Below are 10,698 nucleotides of genomic sequence, written 5' to 3'. Positions count from 1 at the left end.
TCACTTTGTTGATACGGTGATCTTGGCGGTAGTTCTTCTATCTGGTCTCAAATGGCCTGAATGTCTGTATTGCACTGAGTTGCTTCCTATTGAACCTATTGCCTACTCCCTTCTGAACCCGCTGTAACTAGATTGTTCCATACAACTGTACCAATATGTATTTATAGTCCCACATCCCTGTCTGAATTTCTGAAGCCCGAAGACTGTATTGCTGTCAGCTAGTCAAATAGCCAGCTCACCTTTGTGAGGCTTCAAGCAACTATCATTCACTTTTCTTGGGAAAGGTTCTCCATTTAATTTGACAAGCTGGACCGTTCCCCCGTCTGTGATTTTGTTAACCACGTATGGTCCTAGCTAATGCATTTTGAATTTATCTGGAAATTTTTCAAACTTACTGTCGTATATTAATACTAATTCATTTAATTTGAATGTGTGCAACTTGATATGGCGATCATGCCAAGCTTTTTCATGCTATTTCTAAACCTACTGACGGAAACCTGACAAGAACCATTCCTCTTCAAGTTCTTGCAATTGTGCAATTATTTCTTGTAGAGCTTTGCAGTCTGTCATCCCTGTGAGTGCTACTATGCATAGACTAGGTACGATGTATTCCATTGGCATGAAAGCTTCCACACCATAGACTAATTAGAAATGGGGTTTTCCCATCAGTTCTTTGCACATTGTTATGTAAGACCATAGTACTGCGGGGACTCGCAGGGTCCAGTGGCTTCAATGTGTGTTGAACACTTTGGTCAGCACGATTTCCAGTATTTTGTTGAATACCTCGACGGTCCCATTTGCTTGTGGGTGATATGGTGTACTTTTCTGATGATAGACCTACAATTCTTCCATGAGCGCGATAATGGTTTCATTCAGAAAATGTGTTCCACGATCACTCATTAAGATTTTTGGCCAACCAAAGTGGGTTAATATGTTTTCGAACAAAAACTTCACAGTCGTAGCAGCTGTGCAATATTTGACTAGTTGTGCTTCCACCCATTGTGTTAGGTACTCCGTTGCAGTGATGATGTAGCGCTCAACCATTTTTCCCTGAGGTTTGATCGATCCTACAAAGTTGATTTCCCATTTCCCAAATGACTATAGTGTCATCTGTGGATTTAATAGCATCTCGTCCCTCCGTGATGGTTTTTCAGTCCTTTGATATATATCGTAGGCCTTACAGTGCACTTTCGAATCCTGGTGTAGGGTTGGCCACCATAACCCTATGCAGAGAATATTTTGTGTAGTTGTTCATCCTGCATAATGTCCTCCTGTAGCACCCCCATGTGCTTCCTTGAGGATCTAACTTCTTTCAAATTCAGGTACGTATCTTCGTAAGATCTCATCATTTCCCATTTTGTATAGGTGACCGGTGATGACAGAAAAATATGTCGTGCGCACCACCAATTCCTTCTTCTGTTGGACAAAATATTTCTTTGGCGTAGTCCCTGTTGTCAAAGTTTGGATTGTATCTTTGAAGTGCCCATCCATGACGTGCACCACAAAAAGCTATGCATCAATTAATCCTTCCTCCAGATTAGTGGGTTCCTTGCCTGTCTCAATGCATGATAAATGATCTGGTCTTGCGTTCAGACATCCTGGTTTGACTATGACCTCAAAATCATATTCCTAGAACAATAATAGCCACCTGCATATGTGCGCCCCCAACACAGGCTTATTGACCAGATATTTTAGCGCAGAATGGTCGGTATACATCTTAATATGCCCTCCCAGTAAATAGTGTAAGTAATTTTGGAGTGTGTACACCATCGCTAACTCCTCGCACTCGATGGTGGAATAGTTATTTTCTGCTTTGGACAATCTTCGACTTACAAATGTGATTGGGTGATCCACTCCCTTCGCACCCTCCTATGTGAGTATTGTTCCCAGTGCAATACACAATGCATCCACATGTACATGAAACTTCACATCCCATTTGGGGAAGACCAGGATAGGAGTAGCAACCAATTTCCCATTCAAGACATCCAAACTCTTCATGCAATCATCATTCCAGCAATATGTAACATCCTTTTTCAATAGCTTTTCCATCGGTGCTATTATTTGGGCATAACTTTTGATGAGCTTCCTATAGTACCCTGTATGCCCCAAGGTAGTGCGCAACTGTTTAACACATTGCGGTGCTTCCAAATTTAGAATAACGACAATCTTTGCAAGGTCCACCATTATTCCTTGTTTGCAGAACACATGTCCCAGCAAGTTTCCAAAGGGGATGAGGAATGTGAGCTTCTTAAGGTTCAACGCAATTTGGTGTCAGCAGCAGGTATCCAGCATCAAGCATAGACTTGCTACATGTTTCTTAACTAATCCAAATACAGTACGATCATCCAAATATACCTCCAAGAACTTGTGGATGTATTCTTTGAATGCAACCACAACGATGCACGAAAAGATGGCTATTGCATTCTTTAGTCCAAATGGCATAACAATGTATTGGAAGCAACCCCATTCTGTCATGAAAGTTGTTTTTCTCCTGTCTTCTGGAGCGATCTTGATCTGATGGTACCTCGAGAACCTGTCTATGAATGAGTATGCTTCCTGGCCACAAACATTTTCCAGTACTTCATCTGCGAATGGTGTCAGCAATGGATCATGTATGCAGACATCGTTTAGCTTTCTGAGGTCTACACATATTCTTATTTTTCCTTTCTTCTTTTTCTCCTATATTACCATAGGACTCACCTAGTTAGATTCTTCCACTAGCTCAATAACTCTGGCTACGAGAATTTCGTCTAATTCTTCACGGACATTTTCCTTATATTTCAGATTCAAGTAGGAACGCCGCTACATAACCGACTTCACATCGGGTTTTAGGGTGATCTTCATCATTCCTAAGTCGCCAATGATACCTTTTAAATCCGAAATTTTGGTTGGGAATAAATCTTGGTATTCGCGGAGTAAGTCAGCGACTTATCCATCGTGGCATCATCCCAATAGTCCCCAAGTGGTGTGTACTTCGGATCTACCTTCGTTCCAGTGTTGACTTGCTTTACTTTTAGCAGCGCGGTGAAGTTGGGATCCGCAATCGATGGTCCTCGAACCTCGCGATAGTCTTCTGATTCTTGAATGTTGATATTTCGTGGGTCCTCATCATCCTCCTCCACATTTACATTGTAGCACTCTAGCGCGCAGGTCAACTATGTTTCCCATTCTGGCTGGAGTACTTCTATGGGCTCCTAGGGTATTTTTAAGATAACTTCTTTTACTGCCTGTAACGCATCGTCAATAGTATCCCACATTCGATCTTTGAACATGAAAGTTAATAGAAATCCCTCATGAAATATATCCCATTTGCTCATACCATGGCAGAGCTCCATTTCAGTATACCAATTCATGGGTATGACATCTAGGGTATGACAGAACAAATGTACCCATCCAGGTTGCGGCTCTTCCCTCTAGGCCTTAGTCCATTTCACGAGGTGTGTACATGGATCATCCCATCCATTATACTTGTCGACTAGCCACAACTATGGTTTCCCAAATCGTAGGCACATCATTCTTCTACATCCGCGCCAGTTCATAATGCTTCATTGATGCATACCCCACCATCTTGTGGGTGTAGCATGCAGTGCCCACTTTAGAGCGTCAAAACATTGTTGTTCTGGGACTTCGCTTTCAAACTTGTTCAGGAAGTCATCCACCACTTTCAACCCATCATACCTAGGCAGATCCCTTATCTCCATGGTTACACAGCATAGTGATCTTATCATCATGTTACAATTAAGAATTGTTACTTCGTGCAACTGATTCTGCCATCACTCTATTTCTTTGTCCAAATTCGAAGTGCAAGAGCTTTCGCAATCCCACAAAATCCTACATCTGCAGTCAGATTCACCCAATCTTGTTCACATGCAGTTATCTTGTAGATACAATCGAGGTCATCACCACTATCATTTTCGTGCACCAGTTCAGTATATCGCACTCTCTCGGATGGATAGAGTAGGACTACTACACATAGTGACTTTTTCTCAAAGATCATTTTGCACTTCTTCAGACTTATGACCTTGTTCATATCAGTAGCCTAGTCTATGCCCAGTAGCACAGGATAGGGATTGATGTCGTTGACAATCTCTATCACTTCGGAATTCGCCAGCGCACTCACTCCAATATCCACCATCACCCCTTGCAATCTCCCCATGAGTAGGATATTCTGTTGGTTTTCCATTCGTAATTAAATAGGAAACCATTGTAGTGCGGGTCTTCCCATGCATTCCCATGTTTGTTTCTATAGTACATTTGCATCCAATCCGAGATCCAGGATTACCTGATCCATTTCATACTCACTGATTTGCGTAGTTAACCTCATTTCCCTTCCTTTGTACAATGCATGCTTTCCAAGTTTCCAGACAACGTGCAGTTCTCCTGACCCCGAACACCTAGTGATCACTTCCTGTAGTTCTTTTGCTACCTTGTCGTCGCACAACAGTTTCATGCATGTCTCCAGAAAGGTAGTGAGCATTGGAGGATCCATCCCTGGTTCTAGTTGATCCTTACTACCTGAAGTGGAGGCCTCCGTGAAGCTCTTCTTAGCTTCCATGAATGTCTCCTTTGCACACTCCAAATCAAATTCAGGCTCCTTTGTAGGAACCTTGCGAACCCATGCACTTTCTTATGGTTGCTTAATTTTATCATCTCCAGTTGTGATACCACTTTTGAGCACTATGTTTATTTTCAAGTCTTCTTCACGCATCTTAAACCTCATCATTTGCAAATTATGAGTCAGGGGAGGCTGGAGTACCCCTTTCTCACACAGACTCGCTATCAAGGTAGGCCAGTCTTCTACCTCATGATCAAACTGAGTACAATACAAAGATGATGTTCTTATTGGATTCGTACAATCGTGGGCATAGTGTCCGGCTCCCCCACAATTGTAGAAAATTAGTTGGCTGCGACCCCTCCCTAGTCTCATTCCACCTCGACCTCATCTGTGCCCCTGAAGTCTAGCGCACGCCATTCCTATGTTTTGGTCGTGGGCTCGCATTTCGATCTATACCCTGTAGGCAGGAGTCTGATCCATCATTAGTTCGTAGCTTCTGCAGGTGTGTTCATCATGGACTACCGATCTACAGAAGTTACAAAACAATTGATGGGATTGATGAGCCCCAATTTTGGTACAATTTGGGCTCATTTTGGCCTATTCTACTTGCTCAAACCATTCATTTTTTATTGCTTATGCATGCATTTCTTATTTTATTCATGTTATTTGTAGGAAGAAGGGTAGGCACTCTCTCTATGTGACTAATGCGTTATGATTCCAGGTTTTGGCATTAAAAGGGAGCAAAAGACAATGAAAAAGGAGATAAGGAGACAATGAGGTGGCACTGCGGGTTTTTAGGAGAGGATGTCCACGGTTATAGGGACATCCCTCGTGATTCCTACCAAGAACTCCGAGCTCTAATCCATCTTCCCTCCGAGCTTAAAAGCAGCCAGCTGTTCTACAGGAACAACAGTTATAAACTGCTCTACAGGAACAACAATTATGACCGTCCTACAGGATCAGCAGTTAAACTCTAGTTGGACAGCCGAGCTCCTAAAATCAAGGACACTTGTTGGATCATCGTTTTTGTATAAGTATGGAGGCCTTAGCCTTAGATAGGTTGTTGAAACTCTCGTATTGCTATTGTAATTTTGGAGCACAACTCAGTTTTTTGTTCCTTTTTGTAAGCCAATTTGGAATGATATCAGATTATGAATAAAGAAGGCAGCTTCTGATCTAGTTCTAAGTTTTTCTTAAGGAGACTATAGCTCTCAGGTTAGGGCCCAACCTGAGAGCCATAGATCCCCTCTGCTGTGGTGTTGTTTCCATTTCATTTCAGCACTTTGAGATTTTCATTTTCACATGCAATTCGAATTACAGGTTCTTAAGATTGGTCTTTTTCATGAGTTAGATAGGAGTTGCTTATGGTGAAGTTGTTTCCACTTGCTTAGTGTAGCAGAGGATAGATATAATCGATTGGAGCTCCAACAAAAAGGTTGTTAAGGCTCACTGCCGTCTCATCTGGGATTGGAGTGAAGTCCATGACTAACCACCAAAAATACGCATTTCTTTATTCCATGGTTGCTGCAAACACAGTCACGTTATGTTAGATGCTTCCACATGATTCACACCTGCACCACACTCCCTTACCACAGCTTCATGCACATTCTCCTTCGCGTTTAGATTGTTGTTCATTGAATTTACAAGCACAAGTAGTTCAGGTTAATGCATTTTTGGTTGAGTGACAGTCATAAGCATTTGTTTCACTTACACTGCTCTCTCTCGTTCCATCACTTCGTCCTCCATCTTGATCACGCATGCAGACATATCTTTGACCCCTGCTCCACTCTGTTAGCTCCCAAAGTCTTTCACTCCTCACGTACTTCCATTCCCTAGCCCTTTCATTGACATAGCCCTTTACCCTCCAACCTACTCCCTACACTCACTCCCCATCCTATTCTTTCACTTCTAAAGCCATCACCAGCCTTATTCGTACCTTACACATCTCCCCCTACCATTCCATTACTCCTCCATCACGCAAACCACTCACGGTAGGTCATCCTGTAGCCATTTGTAGACATCCTGTAGAAAACAGAGTATCCTGTAGGATTCTCTGCAAGCATCCTGTAGGAGGCCACTCTCTCGGTTGCTGAGCATCTGAATGCGAGGAACCTCTGTGGATGGATGCTAAGGATCCCTAGGGACCTCTCCTAGCCTCCCCAACCTGTCCCACGCTTTCCTTCCTTCTCCATCCCATCTGCACAACCAAACCCTAGTTAGCACAAGATCACAATCATTCCACATACTTAAAGGAAAAATACAAAAACATAACTTTCATGATGCAAGTAGTCTAGATCCATGCATTCTCACTTATTAGAGGTAATGACAGCATTGGTAGAAGTTGCATTTACATTCCTTGCATTTTAGAGGTCAGACTAGTTAAATTAGGGTTTCCTAGGTTTACATGCTTTGATTTGCTTTCAGTTCATTTTTGTCAATTAAAGTAGCTTTCCTTTGAGATTAGCTTTCGTCCATCAATTAGCAAGCTTCTTCTGAGAGCCTATAGAAGTTGGCTTGAGCCCTAGCGGACTTGTGCCAGCTGACCAAGTGACAGCTGCGACAAGAGCTAGTACTTGTGCATATAGCACCGTCGCTTCCAAGTTTGTACGAACTACCGGGTTGATAAAATGAGAGACAGGAAGCCCCAGGAGTTGTAGCATTATTGCTACAATACTGGAGCTCACCATCTTTTTGGCGCCGTTGCCGGGGAAGCGTCAGAGTATTAGTAATTGTTGCTTTTCTTCTACTTTCGTACTCTTACTTCTGCTCAGTAGTTTATTTCATTTCCATTTTGCAAAAGTAGCTTAGCATTTCCTGCTTTCATAGATTAGCATTTCCTGCTTTCCTAGATTATCATTTCCTGCTTTCATAGATTAGCATTTCCTGCTTTCCTAGATTAATATCTCTTGCTTTCCTAGAGTAATTTTTCTTGCTTTCCTAGATTATCTTTCCAATTCTGCAATTTCATTTGAGCAATATAGTTAGTTGTAGATCACTTTGTTTCAGTTTTGCAGGTACCAAAGAAAAAGCAAAAGCACTCAAAAAAAAAAAAAAAAAAAAAGCCCTTTCCATTTCATGCCTCGTAGGAACCGAGATAGATTAGGGAAATTCCTACCAAACACCCCCACCACATCACTGAGTCACCCTTCACTCTTCTTCGGTGACAGTGACCCAGAGGAACCTATAGGTGAACATCCGGGGATATACCAAGACCCTATAGAAGAAGAAGAGTTAGAGACCACTCCATCTGAAGCCATGGCTGATAATAGGAGAGAAGATGAGAGAATAGAAGGAGCTTTCCCCATCCGAGAGACCAATGGAGATATGAAAATGAAAAACATTAGCCCCTCCGCCTTGCCTCACTTCCATGGACTGACCACTGAGGATCCTGATACCTTCTTGTTTGAGTTTGTTGTCCTTTGTAGAACCTATGACTATACTGAAGATGAGCAAAAGCTGAAGCTTTTCCCTTCCACTCTTAAGGATGCAGCCCTACGCTGGTTCATGGGATTACCTGGGAATAGCATAGCTACCTGGGCTCAGATGCAGCAAGCCTTCAATACCAAGTATAGGGATTATTGTAGGTCCAAGGAAACCAAGGGAGAGATCTTTCGAATGACCATGGGGAATGATGATTCTTTAGAGGATTACGAGGAGAGGTTCCAACTTAGCTATAAACGGGCCAGGTGCACACTTGACCTTGAATCCCTCAAGTTGGTTCTACTCCGAGGAGTCCTTGAAGATCTCTTAGACACCCTTCACATGTTAGCTGGGGGACATTTACCAACTGCCTTATGAGGACATCAAGACTGTGTTTCAAAATCATTCCAGGGCAGCTAGAAAACGAGGTAGAGGAAATCTCCTCTCCACTGGTGTCCCTTTCTCCAAACATGAGTTTACAAACCAATTAGAAGACCTTAAGAGTGAGGTGAGACAGACCATTGCCATGCAGCTGGACACATTCAGGATCCAGCAGAAGAAAGAAGAAGCTGAGAGAGCCTTGGCTGTCTTCTGTCCTATGTGCACCAGAAGACACCCTAAGAACAAATGTCCATTGCATTCGATTGAAGTGTGTTTCGTTTGTGAGGAGGACCACCCAACAAATCAGTGTCCAACCTTACCTGGGTTTAAAGCTATGTACCAAGGAACCGAAGCCCCCACTGAACCTCTCTACTTCATCAACCAAATGAGGCCTCAAGGATCTAGACCTTATCAGCAGGGGATGCAAGGGGCATCTCAAGCTTATTACAACCCCAACCAGTCAACGCCTATGCCTTCCTGGGGTCCCCCTGCTCATCCTTCATGGTCCATGCCTCCTCCATGGTCTTACCCACCTCAGTACCCTACTCAACCTACTTCTCATCCATATCACTCACATACCCAGTCGCAGCCTCAATGGAGTGCTCCTCAGTCGGGGTGGAGGCCCCAATACAACACTCCTGCCATTTTGCCTCCACCACCAGTTCAACCTCAGCCTTTACCTCATGCTCCTCCAAGGCAACCTCAGATGCCTGCTCAACCGAACCCGAACCCCAACAATAGACAGGCTCAGCAGGTATATACTAGGGAGACCTCATGCCCTACCTATGCTGTGGAGATCCAGGAGATCAATCTTAGATCTGGAAAGACTCTTCCAGATCGCCAACCTCCTCCCCCAGAGGATGAGGAAAACCATCAGGAGGGTGAACCAAAGCCTATTCCACCCTTTCCTGAGAGACTAACAACCACCACACAACCTAACCCAGAAGAAGATGAGCTTTTGGGTGAGCTCAAGCAGTTGTGTGTAAAAATCCCACTTCTCCAAGCCATTAAGGATGTGCCAATATATAGCAAGCTGGCTAAAGAGAAGTGTTTCAAACACCCAGGCAGACGGAATAAAGATGCCTCAACTATCAATGTCATAGGACAACTGTCTGACCTTATGCTAGGACAAGTCATCTGCCCAAAGTACCTAGATCTTGGAAGTCCTGTAGTAGATGTTCACATCAATGGCACCATTATCCCCCACACCTTGATTGATCTGGGGGCAGCCACCAATGTGATGACCAGGGATACCATGCTTAAACTCAATCTTCAGGGTTCCTTGAGGAAGACCTCGACAGTACTGCAATTAGCAGATCGCTCCACCGTGACTCCCGAAGGGATTGTGGAGGATGTCTTGGTCTCTATTGATTCTTGGGAATACCCTGCAGACTTCCTAGTTCTGCAACCAAAGGCCAAGCTTACTGGATATCCTCTCATCTTTGGAAGGCCTTGGTTAGCTACTGCAGATGCTTACATAAGTTGTCGGGCAGGAAACATGACCATCAAAAATGGTCCCATGTCCAAGCAGCTAGTCCTATACCCTCCTGCCCAACCTTCTTTAGAGCATGATTTACCACTCTGGTTGGAGGAAGGAGAGGAAGACAAGGTGTACTCTGCACCTCTGTGCACCTTAGATACCACTAGAAGAGACCCTCCTACCGAGGATGATTTGATTGAGACCCTGATCCAGAATCCACCTTCCAGTGCACTATCTTTAGAGAAGTTGGTGGAGGATGCCCAAGCTAGCACCTTAGTGGACCTTTGTACAACCGGCCCTGTCACTCCCAGAGTCAAAAGTGTGGAGTTCGGCCCTGAGAGAGCATTAAAGATCAGCTCCTCCCTATCTCCTTCCCAGGAGAAGGAGTTGTGTAGCCTATTGGCCAGCCACTTAGATGCCTTTGCTTGGAGCTATAAGGAGATGAAAGGAGTCCATCCCTCGGTCTGTACCCATCATATATACATCAGAGAGGATTGTAAACCAGTTAGGCAACCCCAGAGGAGAATGAATCCAGCCCTTAAGGACATTGTCAAGGAAGAGTTGCAAAAACTGTTGGATGCCGGATTCATCTACCCCATCTCAGATAGTGAATGGGTGTCCCCTCTAGTGTTGGTTCCCAAGAAGAATGGGAAGTGGAGGATCTGTGTAGATTACCGTGAGCTGAACAAAGCTACCAAGAAAGACCATTTCCCCCTACCCTTCATAGATCAAGTGTTGGATGGACTGGCAGGAAAGAAGTTCTTCTCTTTCCTGGATGGGTTTAGCGGGTACAATCAAATCCAAATCAGCCCGGAAGACCAAGATAAAACCACCTTCACTTGTCCTTGGGGTACCTTTGCCT

This window comes from Pinus tabuliformis, chromosome 7 (genome assembly GCF_031772625.1).
Source record: "Pinus tabuliformis cultivar Carrire ecotype Pingquan chromosome 7, CPIR1, whole genome shotgun sequence".
Lineage (NCBI taxonomy): Eukaryota > Viridiplantae > Streptophyta > Pinopsida > Pinales > Pinaceae > Pinus > Pinus tabuliformis.
The sequence above is the reverse complement of the archived record's forward strand: the minus strand, read 5'-3'. Positions refer to the sequence as shown.